The 23,578-nt window shown below is 44.9% G+C and overlaps 1 protein-coding gene across 1 annotated transcript in view; it reads right to left on the bottom strand.

Annotated features, from left to right (window-relative positions):
* The window catches only part of BCL2 (BCL2 apoptosis regulator), a 195,160-nt gene that overhangs the window by 87,343 nt on the left and 84,239 nt on the right, over positions 1–23,578 (bottom strand). The window lies entirely within an intron of this gene.

The following is a 23,578-nucleotide window of genomic DNA, read 5'->3' as shown; positions in this document are numbered from 1 at the left end:
TTTCATTCCCGTGTTACGCTTTCCCAGTGTGTTTGGTTAAAATTTGCTTAGCTGGTAACATTCTCATCAGTAAGGAGTCTGCAGCCAGCGGTCTGCACCGGCAAACGTGTTCCCTTAAATGCATACTGCTCTTTTGTGAATGAGACACAAAGAAACTGAATTTCTAACTAATGCAAGATATTGGATTCACAGATAATATTTTATCTGGGTTTCAGTTCAGTCATATGTCTCAAAACGAGCTTATCTCCCCCTTAAGCCTTCTGCTTCCCTCTGTTCATTTTTTCCCCTGCCATTCAGAGCGGGTGGCGGGTTCTCGTTTCTTGCCATTCATTTCTGCAGGGCTCCGCGGAATAAATGGGTGGCTTCTTGCTGAGCCCGGCTTTGAAGGCCGGGCCCCGCCTGTCACTCCCTGTAGCCCACACGCTCTCTCCTCACTTGCGATCTCACTGTTCTCTGACCCAGTTCCGAATTGCCAGTTCTTCTCTTTACTTCTCTCCACTTGGCCCCAAACATCAAGTCCCAGGCTCAGACGCTTCTCTGTCCAGAAACCGCCTCTCGAGAGCGCCCTGTCCTGTTTGCTCTGCCCAGTCCTTCAGCTCTGGTCTTCTGCACCCACAGCGGTCCCTGCAGGTGGTATCCTCTGGGCGCGTGCATGCTCAGCCACTCAGTCATGTCCGACTCTTGGTGACCCCATGGACTGTCGCCCGCCAGGCTCCTCTCTCCGTGGGATTCTCCAGGTGAAAAGACTAGAGTGGGTTGCCATTTCTTCCTCCGGGGATCTTCACGGCTGAGGGATGGAACCTGTGTCTCCTGCATTGGCAGGCAGATTCTTTACCACCGTGCCACCTGTAAATTCCAGTTTTAAGCTGACTGTATATTTTAAGTGGTCACCTCAATTCTTCACTAATACTCTTTTTGGCCGAACACTGGAGCTTTGGCCGTCCCTTATGGTCCACATCTTAGGGAGTATGGCCTGATTTTGGTCCTTTACCGCGTGCAGTGAAATCAGTAAATGACAAGAACGATGGTGCTGACAGGTAGAGTCTTTTTCTCCTGAGTGTAAAATATCGCGGCACATGGTGTTACTCTGACTTGGCTACAATCTCTGCCTCTCCCTGGCTAATGACACGCCTGCCAACACAACAGAGCCATGAGACTCAAAGGCACTTACAGAGGCACCAGAGGGACGCGCTCACATCGTGAAACCAGGGGACAGACTGTCCTCAGTTCTCCTGTCCCTACACAGGTTTTTATCAGAAACGTAACCAGTTTACTCTGGGGTGGGGCGGATTTTAATGCCTATGATAGTAGAACACTGCATTTCTACCTGCCCTCTATTGTTACAGGAAACTTCTAAGGAGCCCTAAAAAGACTGAATGTGACAGTTTTGAAGATTATGAGCTTCCCCACAGGAAAGGAGGAAAGGGAAGGAAGGCATGATGATTTCAGTGGGCATAGGATTTAGGGGGTCCCATTTTAGAGATCAGAAAACCAAGGCCAGAGAGAGAGTCTCATAGTGACAAGGAGCCACAGGGCACAACCGGAACCCAGGCACCTTAGGCCTAAATCCCAAGCCTTATCAAGTACAGATCACTGTCTTTATAAGAGGGATGGAAAAGTGTGGAAAGGAACTGCAAGAGAGGTGGGTGGGAGAGAAAGAACATATGGAAAATTCAAACCTGTTAACATCCATGGCCCCTAGTTCATACATTGCTCCTGATTAGGAAAGTGACCTAAATTCCTGTACACAGTGAAAGGGAAGAGCAGGCACACAGATTCATGCTGACTGTATACGTTACTTTCCCTCCCCAAACTATAAAGGTTGGTTTCAGATTCCCACATAAAAATGCATGTAGAAACAGTGAAGCAGGCAAATCTGTTACTCTTGCAGCCGGTTAGTGACTCGGGTGCTTTTCTTGGCAAATATTCAAATGTCACACGCCAGCATCACATGCTCAGTACTATTTCAGTCAGTATGACTTGTGTCAAAGTCACCTGGACTGGGTGATTGTTTGATCTTAGAATCACCAGCAGGCCTCGCACAACAGCCCTCACTGCTAATAAACTCGCAAGAAAGACTTCAGTTTTGGAAACTAGCATTTTCTTAGAAAAGGGAAAAAAAAAGCAGTTCTCAGTAAAAGATAAACCACAGAGCTACTGTGTTCAGTCAAGTTGTACGTATAAAACCACACACACACACTCTCTCTCTCTCTCTCTCTCAAAATAAAATTTAGGCTCTGTCTAATCCACAAAGGTGGGTAAGTATAGAATTCAGGCATTAGAACCAGAATCCTGCTCATGGCTCTCCTGGACATCGAGACGACACTGAGAAATGGCGGAGCTGCCTCTGGACCACCCCATTCGTTCTCCGTGCAATTCTGATTCCTGTAATTATCGAGCTGGTTTTCCTGGGGACACCAAGGGTTGACAGTCGTTCGCACAGAACAGACTGGTCAGAGACGGGACCTATTTCTACCTCGGAGTACAAGGAGGCTTCAGGCCCTCAGGGACTCAAGGACCCAACATGAGTTCAGATTTAAAAAATGAAAGGTGGGGGGTCTGGGGGAAAGCTTTCTGTCAGGTGGAGAGCCATCAGCAGAAAAATCAGGGATGAAAACCACTGAGACAGGTCAACGGCCGTGAGGCTGCACCCAAAGGGACGAGGGAGGCAGGGCGTGCCGCATCGCCTGCAAATGCCGGTCTCTCTGGGGAAAGGCAAGAACACGGGCGAGCTGGAAGGGAGAGGGACAGAGGGAGCGGAGGAGAGAAGCAAGGGCAGCCGCAGGGCGCAGAGCCCGGCCTCCAGGCGAGAGTGGACTGCGCCAGGGCCCAGGTGTCAGGGAGACAGGCAGTGAGGAGGGAAGGGGATGGAGCCGGGCCCCATCTCGGAGGCTGAGGCACAGCCACAGCCCGGCTTGGGAGACGGGCCCACCCTCCTGCCTGCAGACTTCTAACACGGGGACAGTTGTTTTCAAAGCACTGGAAATGTAAACTGTGTCGTGGGAACTCTCACAGATCCCACGTTGCCATTCATCCACGTGTGTATTTTGAACGCAGAGATTCAGAAATTGTGTGTGATACACTTCACCTTTTGAGTTCTGCCAAAACTTATAAAGAAAAACAACTAAAGCCAAGAGGGAAATTTATAGCTGCCATGCTAACCAAATGTTGTCTGCTTTAAAAAAAAAAATCCTAAGCATATGACTTTGAAGATGGAGAAAAGGCGCAGGGACTCTTTCGAGCCTGGAAAAAGCGAAGAAGTGCCTTCTCCTCAGCCCTCCTTACTTCTTCATTTGAACCCAGTGAGATCTGCATTGTATATCTGACTTCTAGAATGTAAGGTAATAAAGTTATGTTGGTTAAAGCCAAAATAAAGATCCTAAGCATAAAATAACACCTTAAGCTATAAGATTCATTTTTACAAATATTTCTTCACCAGAACCCAGTTCATGAAAACCATAATCTCTTCTTAATGAATTCTCTTATATATGGTACTGTAATGGTCTTGTATGGCTGCATGTTAGTCTTGACGTTTGGGACCCCCATCTCCCCCCTGCCCTGCAATTCAGCAGCACCGCTTCTCGCGGTTGATGCTGCCACACCCACGTGCAAGGACACACAGAACAGTCGCCTCATGCTCTGCTGGTGGACACAGAAGCTGCTATTCCAGTTAGAAGGCACTCTGGAAATATCTATCCAAAATCAAGAATACCATCGTGGATGAAGCCATCGCATGTCCCTGTGCCTACAGCACCATTTGGGACGGAATCATTCACCAGGTCACACTATGGGCAGCCGAGGAACAGTATGCAGCCCCGAATCATTCACCAGGTTACACTATGGGCAGCCGAGGAACAGTATGCAGCCCCGAATCATTCACCAGGTTATACTATGGGCAGCCGAGGAACAGTATGCAGCCCCGAATCATTCACCAGGTTATACTATGGGCAGCCGAGGAATAGTATGCAGCCCTGAAAAAGAAAGACGAAGAGTTTCAACAACGTATCACTGTAAAGTGAGAAACAAAAAGATGCAGAGAGGAACATAGGATTTAATCTGATTTTCATGAAGCAATGACAGAAATCACATGTTTGTGTTACATCCAGATGTTTAATATAATTACATGTGTTAAAGAGGAGTAAAGTACAGAAGCATAACACACAAGGCTGATAACACTGGCAACGTGGGGGAGAGGGATTAGGGTGGAGGGAAGGAAGGGAGTGGGGGAAAGAAATAAGTGAAAATGAAAGAAGAGGGCAACCATAAAAACCACATGGATGCCACGAACCCGTTTATAGGAAGTCGTGTGTGCTTAGGCACACGTCTATAAACAGAAAATGGTAGTTTTATTTCAAGGTGTTGAGATGTTTTAAATATAATTTTTTTACTTTGCTCCTTTTATATATATTTTAAAACATACAGGCTCTTAGATTGTTTACAGAATCAGAAAAAAAGCATTGAGAGGTAAATATGAAAAGTCCCATGCACAGCAGTACAGGTTCCCAGAGAGGAAGCAACTAGAGAGAGAAGGTTGCAATGTCAGGGTTGGGGTCGGACTGGGAAGGGTCTCTGTGTTAGGAAAGACAGAACAGCTTCTAAGCTGTGGATCAACATAGTAACCACAGACTGTGGTTTTGGTAGTAGATTATAAGTGACTTTTTTTCTTCCTGTTGCTCTTCTCTATTTTCCAGATTTTCTGCAAAAACCATATCTTGCTTTTGCTGTCAGAACCAAATATATATATATACATATATATATATAATTTTAAAAATTACGCCATGAACCTTTTTAAGTGGGTGGGGGCAGCAATCAAAGTGACATTTTAGTATATTATGCAGCGGCCCCCCGAAACAGAGACTGAAAGTCATTTACGGGACATTCTTGGTGGCTCGGTGGATAAGAATCTGCCTGCCAGTGCGGGGGACAAGGGCTTGACCCCTGGTCCAGGGAGACTGCACACGCCTGGGAGCAGCTCAGCCCGTGCACTGCAGCCAAGGAGGCCCACGCCTGAGCCTGTGCTCCCGTGAGAAGCTCACACGGCAACGGGCGGCCCCAGCTCACCGCAACTAGAGAAGGCCCTCACAGAGCAATGAGGACCAGCGCAGCCAGAAACAAATGCAGTTATTCTAAAAAGTCATTTATGAAGGAACAGTGTCAGTGAGAGTTCATAATGGCCTCTAATTAAGAAGTGGTGGAAATGGAAAGGAACACAGTGGGCCTTGAAGGATTTCTAAATAAAAAAGATGAATAAGCGAAACAGTGAAGAAGAATTGCTTAGTCTCAACTGTTGTTATTGAGTCGCTAAGTCATGTCCGACTCTTCAGCAACCCCCAAGGACTGTAGGCTACGAGGCTCCTCTATCTATGGAATTTTCTGGGCAAGAATATTGCAGTGGGTTGCCACTTCCTTCTCCAGGGTATTTTCCTGACTCAGGGATTGAACCGGTATCTGCTGCATTGGCAGGTGGATTCTTTACTGCGGAGCCACCGGGGAAGCTGCTAAGTTCTCAGTAGCCCTTTGTAAAGTTTATATGGATGCCCACAAAAACACAGCCAGATGTCAGTCAGTTGATTTAATCCAAAATTAGAGAGAACCATAACTGTTGTAGAGACCAGTCCATTTAATAATATCACGTCCCTAAATGTAGCCACATCTTGGAAGCTATATCAAGGAAAAATACAATACCCAAGGGAAAGACCAAAGTGCTAGAAACCATAGAAGGTCAATTTCGTTGATAAGAGGATGTAAAAAGCTTTCCTCCACCCCTAAAAAGACAAGTCAGTGACAAGCCCTGCATCCAACAAACACTGGGATTTTGTAGATCAAATAAAACTATGAATATTCCCAGGGAACTTCTGGCTTGCATTCATTTTAGGCTGTAGCCAATTAAAGTTTCTGATCAATGTTAGGAGAAATCAATTTTAAGTTTTCTATCCAGTTGTGGTTTGCCTGTTTCTAAAAGCTGACATGTTCTAAGAACCCCCTTTCATTCGAAGTGTTCAAGAAGGTGTTTGGCACACGGCTTCCAAAGACCTTCCAGCTTCAAAATCCTCTGGTGCGAGAGGAGACGTCATGCCAACTGCCAGACTTGACGCTTTCTCTCTCTCAGATGTTCCAAAGGAGGTAGTTTACTAAATAAGCCATGTTTATGCTTTCTGGCATTCCTGAAGCAGATGTAATATAACTGAAAGCAAACAATTTTAGTGATGCGAATTCATGCATTGCCATCTGAACACCATGTAATCACGAAACTAAAATGTTTACCCAATAATCAAAGACCGAGGCAAAGGAACCAAAAGGCATTTTGTGAGACAAAGCACTGGCCAGTACATCCAATAAAAGGATTTATGGAGAGTTAGCCTGAAATGGCTCATGAGGAAAAGTCACCGTGACTTGGTTTCTAATCACACAAAAAGACTGCCCCGCTATTATTCCAAATGGTCAGAAAAAAACGGGCAGGAACCGGACTGGTTGTCACAGAGAACCGGGCTCTCCCGGCAGACTTCCAGGGTAAGCTCTCCAGAAGGCAAGCAATACCCTAGCCTCAGAAGAGGCCCACCACTTACCCACGACAGTCCTCTACAAGCAAAGCCACCTCTGATGGTAAAGCACATCCCTTCCCCTCTTCACACAGGTGGTGCGTTCCCTTCCAGGCAGCTGCCCCTGGTCTCAGTGTGGCTCTTTATCACCTACAGCCCTCTCTTCCTCTACGTCTGGCTAAAAGCCCACCTCTCCTCCGTCTGACACCCACCAACTTGGGTCTTTCATCCGATCAGAACCCTCTCCAGGTTTCTACGTTCAGTTAACTACATCAAAGTATTGAGACTTCTTGGTGGTCCAGTGGCTAAAACTCCATGCTCCCGATGCAGGGCCCAGGGCCCATCCCTGGTGAGCAACTAGATCCCACATGCTGCGACCAAGAGTTCCCGTGCCACAGGAAAGCTCCCGCATGCTGCAAGTGAGACCAGGCACATCCAAGTGCACACACACATAAATATTAAAAACATACAAAAATTCGCGTATTGGCAAGCTTCCTGATGGGACGAGCCCCAGGGCACAATTCCCACTGGATCTCCTAAAACCCTGAAAATCCCCCAGAGCAGAGTGAGAAGGAATTCCCTTCCTTCCTCTCCGTCATCCCCTCCTTCTTTCAATCCAGGGTTTATCCAACATCTACTCCATGCAAAGCCCCATTCAAGGTTTCTTCATGTACCATTCACATAACCCCCTCTCAGACCTCGTGAGAAGTCAGAGACTCGCTCCCAGCCTGGCTCTGCTCCTCTCCAGCCTTCTTGTCTGCGGTTGTGTTTGGTTCTTCTCTCCTGCTCAACCCGACATGCAACCAACTGCCCGCTCTCTATCGCCTATCTGGCTCCTCCTCTTAATTCCTCTGCCTTGATATCTCTCCTAAACACCAAAGCCTCTTTATTACTGTTCTCCCTGCAACTGGGTTATTATCCCCATGCATGAGTTGCTTGGTATCACAGCAAGAATCCAACACTTCATGTGATTCCCATCTACATAACACAACCTGAGTTCCCTCGCTTGACATTAAAGAACATCCTAATTATTACAGCTTATCTTCCAGGCGCACAGGACTTCTGATTTCAGATGCCAAGCAACTGGACTCCTATAGGTTTTTGTTTGTGCCATTTCCACTGTGTGAAATGGCCTTCACCCAACTTTGTCCTAAAGTCCTACTTTTCAAACCTAGCTAACATGCCAGCCAACTCCCCCAGATCCAAACTGATTGTTCTTCCCCCTGAACTTTCTTAGATTTAGTTGTTTATGACTCCAAGGCTGCTTCTAGATCATAAAATCCTGGAGGGAAGAGATTGTATCTGTTTGTCTTTGCATTCCAACACCGTGGCCAACCACGGGCGGACTCCTTTGGCACCAGCAGGGGTGGAGGTACCAGCACTGGGAAGTGAGTGTACTGGCCATCATCGTCTGCCAAGTGCTCCTAGGAACTTCAAGCTAACAAACACGTAGGACACACTGGGTTGGCCAAAAAGTCCATTGGTTTTCCGTACGACTTTACCTACCGTGTATGTTCCTACAGAGTACTCTGGCAGGAGACGTAGAAGCAAGCCAGCTAGTGAACCACGGAGTGTGTAAGATGTCTTTTTAAAGACCTACCTCACCTACTGGGCTTCCCCGGTGGCTCAGCAGTAAAGAATTGGGCTGCAATGCAGGAGACATGGGTTCGATCCCAGGGTCGGGAAGATCCACTGGAGGAGGGCATAGCAACCCACTCCAGCACTCTTGCCTGGAGAATCCCAGGGACAGAGGAGCCTGGCGGGCTACAGTTCATAGGGTTGCAAAGAGTTGGACACGACTGAAGCGACTTAGCATGCACGCACACACCTTGCCTCCTATGCTAAACCACCAAATATACCATTATATTGCGCTTCCCTGGGGTCTCACGGTAAAGAATTCGCCTGCTAATACAGGAGACGTGGGTTCCATCCCTGGATCAGGAAGATCTCCTGGAGAAGGAAATGGCTATCCATTCCAGTATTGTTGTCTTGGAAATCCCATGGACAGAGGAGCCTGGCAGGCCGTAGTCCATGGGGTCACAAAAAAAAATCAGACACGACTTAGCAACTAAACAATAGCAATATACCACTATATGAAGACACATCCAGTTGTGAAGATCAACGGGCATTCACAGACCTTCCCTCCATCACTGGATATACTAGAGGTAAGAGCACAGGTTTCAAAAGCACCCAAGAAAACAAGGCTCAGAACTCTGAAAACTGGGGCTATTCTTTTTTTACAGGATAGAGAGCGGGTTGATATGGAAAATAAAGGCATTTGTCTCTTAGTGGTAATAATCCTCAAACTCATCGCTTTCTTTAAGTTCAACTACAACAAGCACTTAAGGCTTGGAAAGGAGCTGAGAAAACATGAACGTCTGGGAAAACTCAACATTTTCTCACCTGCAAAGCTGTGCTGGTGGATGAAAGCTCTTGTAAGGGATAATCATTTTTTTTTTTTATTTGAAGACTGGTATTTTGGTAGCAGCTGAGCAAAGTTTTCTGAAGGGCTCAAGGTGATCTATGCCATAAGGTGACCACATGTCCCTGCTTATAAGGAAGACTCCCAGTTGCCATCTGTGATCCCTGCAGAATTATTAACAGAACTGCCCCCTTCTGTCTCATAACTGCCCCCATCTGAATGATAAATTAGATGACCACTCTGTCTATGAGTGCACAGTCAGAATACAGTGGCCCGTCCATACAAAGTAAGACGGTTTGCTCTAAAACACCAGGGGGCTGATGCCAAGAATAGGGCAGAATCCAGGCTTCCTGACACCAAAACCAGGCTCTATCTCAGGGAACATATTTCCTCTAAGTTGTTTCCTCATCAATTAATCACGAAAAACACTTTGGGAAATGGTAAAGATGCACAAGCGTGGTTTCTGCAAACCAGCACTTACCATTCAGTTGAGGAGACAAAGCACATCCACATTCAATAATTAAACAGGGTCAGACAGATTCATAATCTGGTGCCAATTATGTGGTTCAAATGACAATTTCAAAAGGAGTTAGAGGAATAAAAAACCTCGATGGGCTGCTGACTTCAGGGAAGGTTTCTGGGAGATGATGGAACCTGAACTGGGTCTTATGACCAACCTAGATAGCATATTAAAAAGCAGAGACATTACTTTGCCAACAAACGTCCATCTAGTTAAGGCTATGGTTTTTCCAGTGGTCATGTATGGATGTGAGAGTTGGACTGTGAAGAAAGCTGAGCGCCAAAGAATTGATGCTTTTGAACTGTGGTGTTGGAGAAGACTCTTGAGAGTCCCTTGGACTGTAAGGAGATCCAACCAGTCCATCCTAAAGGAGATCAGCCCTGGGATTTCTTTGGAAGGAATGATGCTGAAGCTGAAACTCCAGTACTTTGGCCACCTCATGGGAAGAGTTGACTCATTGGAAAAGACTCTGATGCTGGGAGGGATTGGGGGCAGGAGGAGAAGGGGACGACAGAGGATGAGATGGCTGGATGGCATCGCTGAGTCGATGGACGTGAGTCTGAGTGAACTCCGGGAATTGGTGATGGACAGGGAGGCCTGGCGTGCTGCAATTCATGGGGTCGCAAAGAGTCGGACACGACTGAGCGACTGAACTGAACTGAAAGGAAGAAAGGAGAAAAGAAAAATGATATTTTTCCTTTAAAAAAAAAAAGGCAGAGGAATAAACCACTTAGGTGATGTTATGAGCACTCTGACGCGATCGCCCAGAAGATTTAAAAGCAAGACGAAACCAGCACTAGCTGTCTCTGCATCCTTCCCCAGAGCTCCCTGTGGTTCAAGGCGCAGCAGTCACCGCGCGGGCGTCAAGAGCAGACAAGCTCTGGCTGCTAGATGACAGCATTCCTCCCTGTGATGTGGTGAGAAAAAAGTGGCCACTTTGACTTCTATCCTCAGCTTTTTCACTAACTGGCCGTGTGTCTGTGGGCAAGTGGTTTCATCAGTTTTGAGCCTCAATTCCCTTCAATAAAATGCTATGGTTGGATGAAGTGATCTCTAAGAACCTTTCAATTTCTGGTCCTTTACAGTCAATTCTAGGTTGTATTTAGTTTTAGTTTAGTTTAATTGATTAACTCTAGATTTAGCTCAGTAGTGGATGTAAGTGTTCATTTCTGGCAAAATGGTAAACACTGGGCTGATCCTATGGATTCCTTTTTACTACAAAGAAATGAAATGTTCAAGAAAAATCACAATGCTGCACCTGGAAGGAAAGAAGCAAGGGGGGAAAGCATGGGCTCCAGAAATGAAGAAAGACTGAAGCTTGATCTTTAGAAATAAGTCGACTCCTTGGTGTCCAAGTGAGTTTCAGACCCACACCAATGCCCTTGGGGATCCGGGGACAATGAGTAGATTCTAACGCCCATGAAGAGATGTGGGCTTCATCCTGGCTGAGGTGGAGGGAGGGAGGTGGAACTGAGCCCTTTTCATAAATCTTACAGTCTCCCCGTCCATGAAAAAGGGACAAAGACCATGCCCACTGCCTCAAGATGAAGGGCAGACAACTGCCTTAGATCCAGAGACCAGGCTGCCTCTGAGAAATCAAAACCCCAAACACAAATCACATTCAGTTGTAATATCAGAATTTACATTATCTGTGTATCTGGGTATAGGACAAGAAACGAACATAAACACAATTCCAGGACCATCAAAACACCTTTGATCACTGAAAGAAACAAATATGTGACCATTACATTGCGACAATTTCACAAGTCAGGACTCACAAGATTCCCATTGAAAAAAAAATCTCGGTGAAGATGAACTTGCCAACACACACACACCCTGAGAATTCAGTACCATGAGGACCAGTTGTAAAGATGATTTTTTAACTAAAATCTAAGAACTGGAAAAATATTACAATCTGAAATGGGCTATGAAATAAGATTTCTTAAAAGTATTAAAATGATGAAAGACTAAAAAACATAATGGAATAATAGGAGTGAATTAAAAAAGACAAAGAAAATAGCAGACCTGAAAAAGAACAGAATGAAACTCCTGAAAATAACTTAATGGAAAAGTTAGACAGTAGAGTGAGACAAATATAGAATTAGTGAACTGGAAAAAGAGAATGAAGGAAATCAAGCAAAATGTAACACAGGATTTCCAAGTGAAAACGGAGAACTGATCACACTATATCTAACACGGGTCCCTCTGAAACCTCAATACGACTCAGGAAAGTGACCACTTCCAAGACATAAACCCAGAAGGACAGGAGAAGCGGTGAGGGGTCACAGCAATAACATTTCCAGCAATAAGATGGAAAGCAGGTGGGCGAGTGGTAACAGAACTAGCAAAACCAAGAAGGCAGAATCCTGAACTAGGAATAAGTCAAGTCAGGAGCGACGTCACAGGCTCAGAAGCTCCGGGAACAGACAGCAATGGTTGCCTCTGGAACTGGGAAGCGAGGAGAGGGGAGGAGTGACTGAGCGAGGAGGTGCGACGAAGTCGCTCAAGAACCACGGCTTCCCTCGTGGCTTAGATGGTGAGGAATCCGCCTGCAGTGCAGGAGACGTGGGTTCAGTCCCTGGCTCGGGAAGATCCCCTGGAGAAGGAAATGGCTGCCCAGTGCAGTTATTCTCCCTGGAGAATCCTGTGGATGGAGGAGCCAAGAGGCGGACGTGACTAAGCAAGTAATGTTTTCACTCTTCTACTCCCAGGCCTCAGGTCCCTTTCCCAGCTCTACCCTGCTGGGCAGCGGTCTTTCTCCCAACTGGTGAAACTGGAGGTGTGGTCTCCAGAGACAGGGTTCCTGGACTGGGGAATAGCATACGTCACACAGAACAGAAAACACGCCCACGGAACGCTGGCCCTTGTCTCACTCGGCTCATCACTCAGCCCTGGAAGAGGCAGAGCTTCACCTCCCCGAGCAGAGTTTGGAAGGGTTCTCCCTGGAGAGTCTGACCGTCTGTGTAGGTTCTTCATAGGAGACTTTAGGGGTTGACAGGCGGAATTTCCCAACAAGTGGCATTAACATATTATTCTATGGTAATGCTCAAAGTCGATAAGCCCCACACATCCTCAGAGCTTCCAAAGAAATGATTAGCTCTTCACTCTTCAAGATGACCAACCACCCAAGGATTACCAGGCATGCAAGGAAGCCTCTACCGAAAGACAAAGTACAAAGCAAACAAGCAAACCAAAGGCAACACGGAGGAAACAGAGGCCATGAAGGGAGAAGACAACGTCCAAAGAGAGTAATATGTTTTCAGAAGACTGAGAGAATGTCACACACGAAAACAGAACAGAATGCTTAAAAAAAAAAAAACTCAACTATTTATAGATGAAAAGAGGAAATTTAAAACAATAACTGAAATGAAAACCCAACAGACAGGTTGGAAATTGAAGAAATCATCCCCCAAAAGAGCAAAAGATAAAGAGATAGAAAACAGGAGGAAATCAGAGGACTGGTTTAGAAAGTACAACACCCACATAACAGGAGTTTTGGAAAGAAAGACTTGCCACCAAAAGCGAATTCGACAGCTTGAAAGAACATGCTGATGCTCAGTACAATAGATGAAAACAGACTCCCACATAGGAAAGTTATTGTGAAATTTAGAATACTGGGGAAAGGAAAAGATTCTACAAGGTCCCAGGGGAAAGAAAAAAAAGGTCAGGTACAAAGCATTAAGAACCAGAATGGTTTCCCCCTTCCAGCAGCAACACTGGCGGGGAGCATACAACAGAGCGATGCCTTCACACTTCTGAAGGTGATTTGGTTTTGACCTAGAATTCTTTGTACAAGACAGACACGCCTTCCGGTGAGAAGACAGAGACCTCTCAGGGGACTTCCCTGGAGGTCCAGTGGCTAAGACCTGCGCTCCCAGTGCAGGGGGCCTGGATTCCACCGCTGGTCAGGGCATTAGATCCCACAGGCCGCACCTGAGTCCACACACCGCGAGGAAGATCAAAGACCCTGCACGCCATGATTAAGGCCAGGGGCAGCCTAATAAATACATAATAAAAATGTTTTAAAAAAACATATAAAGTCCTTTCAGACATTCAAAGTGTGAATCTCTCTCTTGGATCTATTTTGGAAAGGCGACTTGTAGATTGGGAGTCACAAAAATGTGTGAGCGGGAAAAGAGGAAATTTATGTGATTTGACTCAGGGATAAAGCAGAGGGGTGACGTGGTGAGGGGAGCTGACCGGGCCAGTGGATCGGGAAAAACACGTGGTGAGGGCCACCACCAGCACGGCACTAGGCTGTCATCCTGACCCCACTGGGGACATGCTCACTCAAACAATGGAGTGGATCAAGAAAGGGGATCCAACTCAAACGTCAAGGAAAGTTCTAGAATACCAAGGAAGAGACATCCCAGCATGCAGCTGTGCAACAGGCCTGAAGAAACATCCAGACGGAAGGGAAATGGAAGTCTCCAGAAGGAACGTTACCAAGAAAGAGAACTCACGGATTTCCAGTATGATCAGCCTGGTGGAAAAGTGTACTGTGAGCCTGTGAGAGACACAGGAAGAACAGCTTCCCCTACAAGGATGGAGAACACGAAGGAAATGAAAACGACCAAAAAACCAAGACACATTGACACCCAATACCGCTGATACATGGAGTCTTAAAAAGGGGTAAAAATGAACTTAGTTACAAATCAGAAGTAGGGTCAAGATGTAGAAAACAAGCTTGGAGTTACCAGGGGTAATGGGGAGACTGAGACTGGTACACGCACACTACTCGATGTAACACAGATGGACGTGAACTTGGGCAAACCTCGGGAGAGGGGCAGGGAGGCCTGGTGTGCTGCGGTCCACGGGCCCCGTAGAGTCAGACACGAGTGGGCGACCGAACAACGAGAACTTCCTGGAGAGCACACAGAACCCGTCTCAATTCTCTGTCATGGACTATATGGGCGAGCAGTGTGAAGAAAGAATGGGCATGTGTATATGAATGATTGACTCACTTGGCTGTACACCTGAAATGAAGAAAACGTCGCAATTCAACTGTGAAAGTGAAGTGAAGTGAAGTCGTTCAGTCGTGTCCGACTCTGTGACCCCATGGACTGTAGCCTACAAGGCTCCTCTGTCCATGGGATTGTCCAGGCAAGAGTACTGCAGGGGGATCTTCAGGGGATCTTCCCGACCCAAGGATCGAACCCAGGTCTCCTGCATTGCACGCAGACGCTTTACCATCTGAGCCACCAGGGAAGCCAATTCAACTATAATCCAATACAGTTTTTCTCAATAAGATGGATATTAACTTCATAAAACTTAAAAACTTTAACTGCTAATGCTCCTTCCATAGGCCAAATAGTGAAAGCACTGAGAACAGATTTAACCTCGTATTGCAATGTAGTCGTGCCGAGAGAACAGGGTTGGCAAAGCAATAGATACGGTTATGTAAGAGAGCTAAGTCTATATTTAGTATAATAGGAAGTTAAGACATCATGAGTAACACTGATAAAAGATCACAGCATACACATTATTTAGAAATGCCAGAAGTGTGAAAGTGAGTTGCTCAGTTGTGTCCAACTCTTTGTGACCCCATGGACTGTAGCCCACCAGGCTCCTCTGTCCATGGAATTTTCCAGGCAAGAACACCAGAGTGGATAGCCATGCCCTTCTTCAGGGGATCTTCCTGACCCGGGGATCAAACCCAGGTGTCTTGCATTGCAGGCAGATTCTTTACCATCTGAGCCAACAGGGAAGTCCCTGAAATGCCAGAAGAAACGCTAATATATAGAAAGTGGACTTCCTTGAGAAGCGGGGTGGGGGGAAGTAGGGTGGGGTAGAATTAATTTGTTCCCATAGAAATTAAGGAACCAGCACATAAGTAAATATGTATGAGAATGTTTTTATCTACAGTGTTTGTGTAGACATAAAACTGAAAATGACCTCAATGTTCATGAGTAGTAGGACAGCTGAATAAACTACTACGCCCATGCCATGGAATCTACTTAGCTGTTTTTTTAATTGGTTAAATTTCTATCTACTTATTTGGAATATATCCTTAATGTACTATTAACAGAGAAAGTCAAGTTGTAAAGTAATGTACAAGGCATGATTGGACTTTTTGCAAACAACAACAAAACACTGTTATTTAATTTATTGGACTATATATGCGCTTGTACATGAGTTTGGAGACACATGTGGAAGGATGCATACCAGCTGTTGACCTTATTTACCTTAGGAGAACAGGAATGGACACAGTAGGGGGAGACTGAAAAAAAAAAAACAGACCACAGAAAAACAGAGATATGGGCAATAAGAAAAACAGTATGGAGAAGAACAAGATCTAGGATCTTGGGGTTTTATAGGGCATAAACCCTTCTCCTTGCATGACCCTGCAATAAACCTTTTTCTGCTCAAAAAACAAAAAAAGAAGACAGTCTAACAACAAACAACAGAGGATTTTTTTTTAAAAAAGATAGTAAGGAGAGCTGGGAGGAACAATACTCAGAGATTTTGACAGAATTTTTTAAAATCAATTAATATCAGGAATCCTTAGATTCAAGAGACCTACTGAATCCCAAATAGGACTATAGTGAAACTGCCAATTTGAGGGAAAAAAAAACTTCTAAACAAAACAGACTGATGCTGACTGCACCCCATCAGTAATAGATGTCAATTCACCCTTAATCTTGAATAATAATTTTCTAGGTATAGAATTCTACATAAATATTTTCCCTCAGCATTTGAAAATATTATTTTGTTGTTTTGGACATCTATTACTGATGGGGTGCAGTCAGCGTCAGTCTGTCTTTTGTTTAGAATTTTTTTTTTTTTTGGTGAATTCAGAGAAGGCAATGGCACCCGACTCTAGTACTCTTGCCTGGAGAATCCCATGGATGGAGGAGCCTGGTGGGCTACAGTCCTTGGGGTCGCTAAGAGTCGGACACGACTGAGCGACTTCACTTTCACTTTTCACTTTCATGCACTGGAGAAGGAAATGGCAACCCACTCCAGTGTTCTAGCCTGGAGAATCCCAGGGACGGGGGAGCCTGGTGGGCTGCCGTCTATGGGGTCACACAGAGTCAGACACGACTGAAGTGACTTAACGTAACGTAACGTAACGTAACGTAAGGGTGAATTAAAAATATTTCCAGATAGAGAATGACAGAGATAGTTTCATATTCCCAAATCCTTGATGAAATAACTACTCAGAGATGGATTTCAATAAGAAGGAATCTGAACTGAGTTGGGGAAACAGAAGCCAAGAAGCAACATCAGTAACATTTATGAGGGCCTGCTCTGCACTGCATCCCAGGCACCATTCTAAGTGATTCACAATTAAATTGGGATTCAAATTAAGGCAGTCTGGTTCTGGATTTCATAGTCTTACCCACAATGTAAATAAAATGGCATCCATTTTGATAAATTTTAAAAAGTAGATTTGTCAAAAAAAAAATGTATGCAGACAGAACAGAAGCAAGATGATACAGGATAAAAATAGCTGACTGTGCCCTATTAGAAAAGGAGAGAGAGAAACTGGGGTAGAGGTCAGTACTCTGAGAGATCTACAGTATATTGTTTGGGAAGCAAGCAGAGATACAAATAACACTTGAATTTGAGACTTTGGAACAAACATGATTTGTAAGGTTTAAGGGTAACAGCTGAGACACAGAACAAAACGTGACAAATCAAGAGGAAAAGAGTGAGCGTCGTTTTAACAGCATGACTATTTCTGTGCTTGGGAGGCAAGCTGAGAAGGAAGGTGGGGGAGTCTGGAGTCCCCGGTAAGGGGCCGCGAGGTCTCTGCCGGACCCATTGCTGAACGAGAAGGCCATTTCTCTTCATTCTCCGCTGGGATTCTCGAGCTCCTTGAAGTTCTTCAGGATGTCGTCATGTAACAGCACAAGCTGTGTGGATCTCTGTATCACTGTCAGGGTCCCTTTGGAAGCCTTCCAGCTTGATGTGAAGGCTGTTCAACAGCTCAAACACCTTCTCCAAAACTTCGCATCTTCAGTCTGAAGCATCTGTGCCTGCGGTCAGGCGGTGGCCCTGACGACCGCTCAGTGACACCGTGGGTCCCGGCTCCCGGTGCTGCCAGAGGACCTCAGTCCTCTCCGCGCCATTCGCTCAGCCTCTGGGGGGACAACTGCCTTCATCTCCCCTTTGCTTTTTCCTCTCTGCTCCCCTTCTCCTGCTGTTTCCTGCATTCCTCCTCTTGCTTCTGGGCTGAAGAGGCATCCAGACAGCTCAGGTTAACTCCTTGAGAGCTGGTTCCTTCAAAAATGCATCCAACTCAGAGATCTTGGGGACATAGCTCCCACACAGGTTCTGCCTTTCTGGTCGTCATGAAACATATCCGCCTGGGCTTGGACCCCGAGCACAGCTGTGGCTGGGGGCCTGGTAGTGGTGGTTCAGTTGCTAAGTTCCTAAGACAGGCTCCCCTGCCCGTGGGATTTCCCGGGCAAGCACACTGGAGTGGGCTGTCATTTCCTTCTCCAGGGAATCTTCCCGACTCAGGGGTCGACCCCACAGCTCCTGCACTGGCAGGCGGACTCTTTCCCACTGAACCACCAGGGAAGGGCCGGGGGCCTACTGCCACACAAGCGGCGAGGAGCGGGCGCGCCGAAGGGGAAGAGGACAACGCCAGCGACCCAGCAGAAGACAGAACAGGACTGGAAAATAAGAAGCGGCACGCTAGATGGAAGCATTTGGATTCTTCATGAATTCCAGACATATGACATCATAATAAACGTAAACGGCTTAAACTAACTCATTAAAAGGCAGAAATCCTCAGAGTGAATTTTATAAAACTTGAGCTGTTTATAAGAGAGAAGCCTAAAACATGTCACAGGAAGGATAAACATAAAAAATGTATTCAACTAATAAGTGTTTTTACAAATAATAAATGCTTAATAAATATATATTTCAATGGAATAACAATTAATATGATAAAATAGATATTATAGCCAAAAGCATTTGGGGGAGATAAAGAAGACCACTCCTTAATAATAAAAAGATACATTCACCAGAATCCTTCCATATACCTAATCACACAGTGTCAAATATGTACAGCAAAATTGATTTAATTATATGAAGGTAACAAATTCAAAATTATAGTGAGAGATTTTAGCACATATCTCTACGAAATCAACAGACCAAGCTTAAAAAAAGTGACAAATTTAAGTAATCCATATTACAAACGTCATTTAATGGATATGACAAGAAACCTCTACAAAATAAATAAAGAATACACATGAAATGTTTACAGAAGTTAACCAGGTTCTAGGCCACAAAGCAAGTCTCAACAAACTTCAAAGAACTGCTAACATTCAGACCACACTCATCAACCAAAATACAATAAAAGTTGAAATCAATAACAAAACCACAGCCCGAAACCCCAGTACATCTTAAAATTTCAAAAACATGCTGCTAAACTATTAAATAAAACTGAAATGAAAGTAACAAACTATTTGAAACTGAACAATAGTTAAAACCCTAGATATCAGTAGAAGGAGTGTTTAGCATTAAATGCAATGATCAGAAAACAAGAAAAAAATTAGATTAAGAAAATAAAAAGGTTAAGCAATAATGTAAACTCAAAGACAATAGGAGGAAATTCTTTTTCCACAAATGGATAAAGTAGTAGGAAAGCAATAACAAAGATAATAACAAATCAATAAAATAAAAACAAAGAAACACATAGGAACCAATGTGAATTCTTTAAGAAGACTAGTAAAATAGGTAGATATTCAACAAGAATGAGTAAGAGAAACAAAGAAGGCATAAATTAGGCATGAAACGGAGTCATAACTATAAATACAATCAAGTTTTTTTTAAGTATGAGAATTCAATTTTCTACTTTCAAGCAATAAAACTAAAAGCAGATGAAATGGAAAATCTCCTAGGAAAATATGTTATCAAAACTGACACCAAAAATAGAAAAAGAACAAAAGCTCCTGACTGTATTTTAAAAGTTCAGTCTAAAGCTATATATTTTAGAAGCAGATAGTACAAAACAAGAAAGCAATAGGTCAATCTGAGCTAAAAATATCAATGCAAAAATCTAAATATTAGTAAGCATGCCCAGCAGTGTAGTGTGCATGAGATGTATATTTATTTTAAAATATATATTTTTGATATGATATATATCATGATCACATATATCATATTTATCACATGGTAAATATATAGTGCACATGTGTGTGTGCATGTGTGTTTGTGATGATGAGTAAAGTTTATCCCAGAAGCTCAACATTAGACTCCAACATTAGAAAATCCTACTGTAATTCACCACACTGACACATTAAGAAGGAAAAACTAATTATCACAATAGATGCAGAAAAACATTTCATAAAATTTAGTACCCATTCACAATTTAAAAATACAATAAAATAACTATCCAATCAAGAACAGAAGGCAGTTTGTACTAAGCAGTTTCTATTAAGAACCTACAATAAATTTTAGGAACATATTTCCTTTGAAGTCAGGAACTAAATAAATATGCATTTTCTATCACCACTCTACTCATCGTTACGTGAGGTATCTGGTTAATACAATAAAACAAGGAAAAGGAGTAAGAGAAATAAGGATTTGAAATAGAGAAACAAAAAAAGAATCATTTGCACATAAGACTGTTTGCATAGAGAACCCATGAGAAACTACAAACAGTTACAAGTCATAGGAGAGTTTTGCAAGAATACTGGAGACAAGATTAACATATTGTACAAACATCCATGGCATCCTCAGCAGCAACAACCAATTAGAAAATGCAACTTTTAAAAGATCCCATTAGCAATAGCAATAAACTATGACAAACCCAGGAATGAATCAAAAGAAAAGGGTGCAAGAGTTAAATGAAAACAAGTTATGAAGCTGCACTGAGGTGCTCTGTGATGACTAGAGGGGTGGGACGGGGTGGGAGGTGGGAGGAGGTTAAAGAAGGGCACAGTGTATGCCTATGGCTGATTCATACTGATGTATGGCAGGAGCCAATGCGATATTATAAAGCAATTATCTGCCAATTAAGATAAATTTAAATTTAAAACACTTCAGTGAAAGTCCTAAGACTTAAGTAAAGAGAGCTATATCTCATGCTCAGAGATGAAAAGATTCAACATTGACATCAGTTCCTCCTAAGTTAATACATAAATTGAAAATAATTCATAGTAAAATCTCAGAAAGGTTCTTCATGAACGTTTTTACCTAGTTTTAAAATTCATGTAGAAGAATTAGGGTCAAAAGCAGCCAAGACGATATTGAAAAACTGTAAGATGGACCCTTGTCCTGTCAGATATCAAGACATTTATTAAAGCCTTATAATTAAGACCCAATGGGTGCAGCTGCTAGACCAACGTAACAGAGAGAGCCCTGTGAACAGGAACGGGGGTGCGACAGCAGCAGCGTTATGAAAACTGTGGGAAATGACTGAGCTGTTCACTCAACGGTCCGGAGACCATGTGTAATTCACAGGGAAAAAATAGACCTCTAACTCATGCTATATCAAAACATGAATTCCAAGAGAATTAGTTAACTCTAAAATATTTAAGAAAAATATAGACACTATTTTTATAATCCCAGACTAGGGAATGACACAAACCATAAAGCAATCAAGGAAGAAAATGTTGACCAATTTGACTTTAAAACTTATGTGACAGAAGACATCAAAAACAAAGGTTAAAGGCAAGATATAGAAAGGGTAGGTTTTTTTTTTTTTAAATATATAGAATGTGTAATGAATGCTTGATAATCTGTAAGGAAAAAAAAAAAAACAAACCCACTACAAAAAGATGAGCAAAATCTATGAACTGGCAATACATAGAAAAAGAAACCCAAATGACCAAAACTGGTGAGAAAGAAAAGCATAAATCAACAGAAACCAGACAAGTATAATTCAATACCACAACAAGATATCCTTGAATCTATTTTATTAGCAAAATGTAAAAAGACTGATAGCGCCCAGATTTGGAGAAGATACGGGTCAGCAAGAACTGTCACACATGGTTCCAAAGTGTAAACTGAGAGCAAGTCAGTGTTTATCCCCTAAGACCCCAAAATCCATGTCTGCATCTACACCAATGCAGGAGACTCTGTTCGATCCCTGGGTCGGGAATATTCCCTGGAGAGGGAAATGGCAACCCACTCCCATCTTCTTGCCTAGATGCTACCATGGACTCCGAGGAGCCCCTAAGGCAAGTGATCACTGGACAGGGGATGAGAGGCGGGGACCGGCATGGTGGGCACAGGGCTTCGGAGTCTGTGGGCTCAAATCCCTCACCGTGAGATCACAGCGCTCACCCCACTCATCCAGTGATTTACCCCCACGGGGAACTGGAACCTGCTGCAAACGAGGGTAGGCGGATGAAGGGGAAGACAACCTCTTCCCCCTGGAACAAACCGCAGCCCGAGCAGGGCGATGACATAACCTGATTAAAAAAGGGAAGGAGCCATGCTGCCCCGGTCATCTGACGACTTCTCAATGAGTCTGGAACTCCCTCGCGGGGGTGCTGCCTTCCCGGTGCATCCGCCGAGGAAGCGGAAGGGGCCAGGGGAAGTGAGAACGGTGACCTCAGGACTCTCGGAGGACGTCCCTCGGCCCGGGCCTCCAGCGGGCCGGCCGCCCTGGTCCAGCGCTGACCCCCGCGCTCTGACTTTCAGCTCCTGATCTTCAAGAAACTGCGGGGCTGAGCCACCATCTTGAGGCCAGGGAAATGCTAGAGTCCTTTCTGGTTTTCAAGGGTTTTTCCTTAAAAACAGGACCTCTTAAAATCCAAAAGAGTGGTCCTTAACGCTGGCACGTGGGTGTGAGGCTCATTCCTGGACACGCGGCCGCGACGTCCTCTCCTGGTGACACACGCAACGCCCGGGGAGCAGGGCAACGGCACCGCTGTCTGCAGTCTCGGTAAGGCTGCTCCATGCTGCCCGCGGTGCAGCCGCACCCTCGGGCGCTGGGACCGATGTGGACACGGCGATCCAATCGTAGCTTCCAGAAGCAACTCGCAGGCCCCGCCCGCTCTCGGAGTGACGCGCGCCCGGCGGCCCCGCAGCCCCGGAAGCAGCACACGCGCACACGGCAGGCTGCAAAGAGGCTGTAAAGAAGTAAGCATCTCCCGACGGTGCGAACTGCCACAGAGCAGGGTGGGTAACCCAGGGAGCTTCCAGAATCTTCTCTGGAGGCCTGACCCATCCGAGACGGCATCTTTGCAATCCTGACTGGCGGCGCTGGTGTCCGTGTCCCCAGGCATAGACGGACTTCCTGCCCTTGCTTTCTCTTTCTCTCCGGTATTATTCCCCCCCGCCCCGGCCCTCTCCCGGGAGCACACTTGCTGCACTCTTCTGGGCTTGTTTTCATTCGATTCCTTGCCTCCTCACACCTTTCCTTGTTGTTTTATGGAAAGCTGCTGGTCAGAGTTGCCCAATACCCACGCATAGCTGGGTGGTGGCATCAGATACCCAGGAAAACAGAGCGACCATTCCAGTCCCAGCCTAGAGCCCAGAGCTGGATGGAAACACGAAAATTAGTTGTTGCTAACAATCCATTGTAATGAAAATATGATCCCGGTAATTGATTTTAAATAGAATTTTTTAAAGACTCCTTGGCCGCATTTCATCAAGAATACAGAGTTTCAAAAGCGTTCATTCCAGGGTTGGATTTTTTCCCCCTTTCTTCTGGCTTAAACCCCAAATGGCCCAGATCCGAGTCTGAATAAACAGTGTGGGTGGTGAGTGTTCCGTGGGGCCCAGCAGAGGATGCAGCCACTCTCCTATTCGGTTCAGCATTAAATCATGTGAGACTAGCCTGATGACTCCAGAGAACTTTTACTCAGTAACTGGAGGGCCACATAACACGTCCTGTTTCTCCGCTTTTCGAGGAGAAAAAAAAAAATTTAATTCTCCTAACTGCCAAGGTTTAATTATGTATAAAGTTCATTGACCTCACAGGCGGCTGTCAGATGATCTTGCGAAGGCCCAGAGAAAGGCATCCCAGGAATGCGGTGATGTGGGCAGAAACCGTGGATTCAAGCCACCGAATGCTTTCAACGGGCCGGAATCGGCAGCCGCTCAGAAAGACTCCAGTGCAGACAGAACTTCAGGGTAATCAGTCATTTCATCTCACCTAAGCGTTGGTAGGCCTTCAAAGGGATTGTT

This window comes from Bubalus bubalis, chromosome 22 (genome assembly GCF_019923935.1).
Source record: "Bubalus bubalis isolate 160015118507 breed Murrah chromosome 22, NDDB_SH_1, whole genome shotgun sequence".
Taxonomy (NCBI): Eukaryota; Metazoa; Chordata; class Mammalia; order Artiodactyla; family Bovidae; genus Bubalus; species Bubalus bubalis.
Note: the sequence above shows the minus strand (reverse complement) of the source record. Positions and strands in the feature narration are given on the sequence as shown.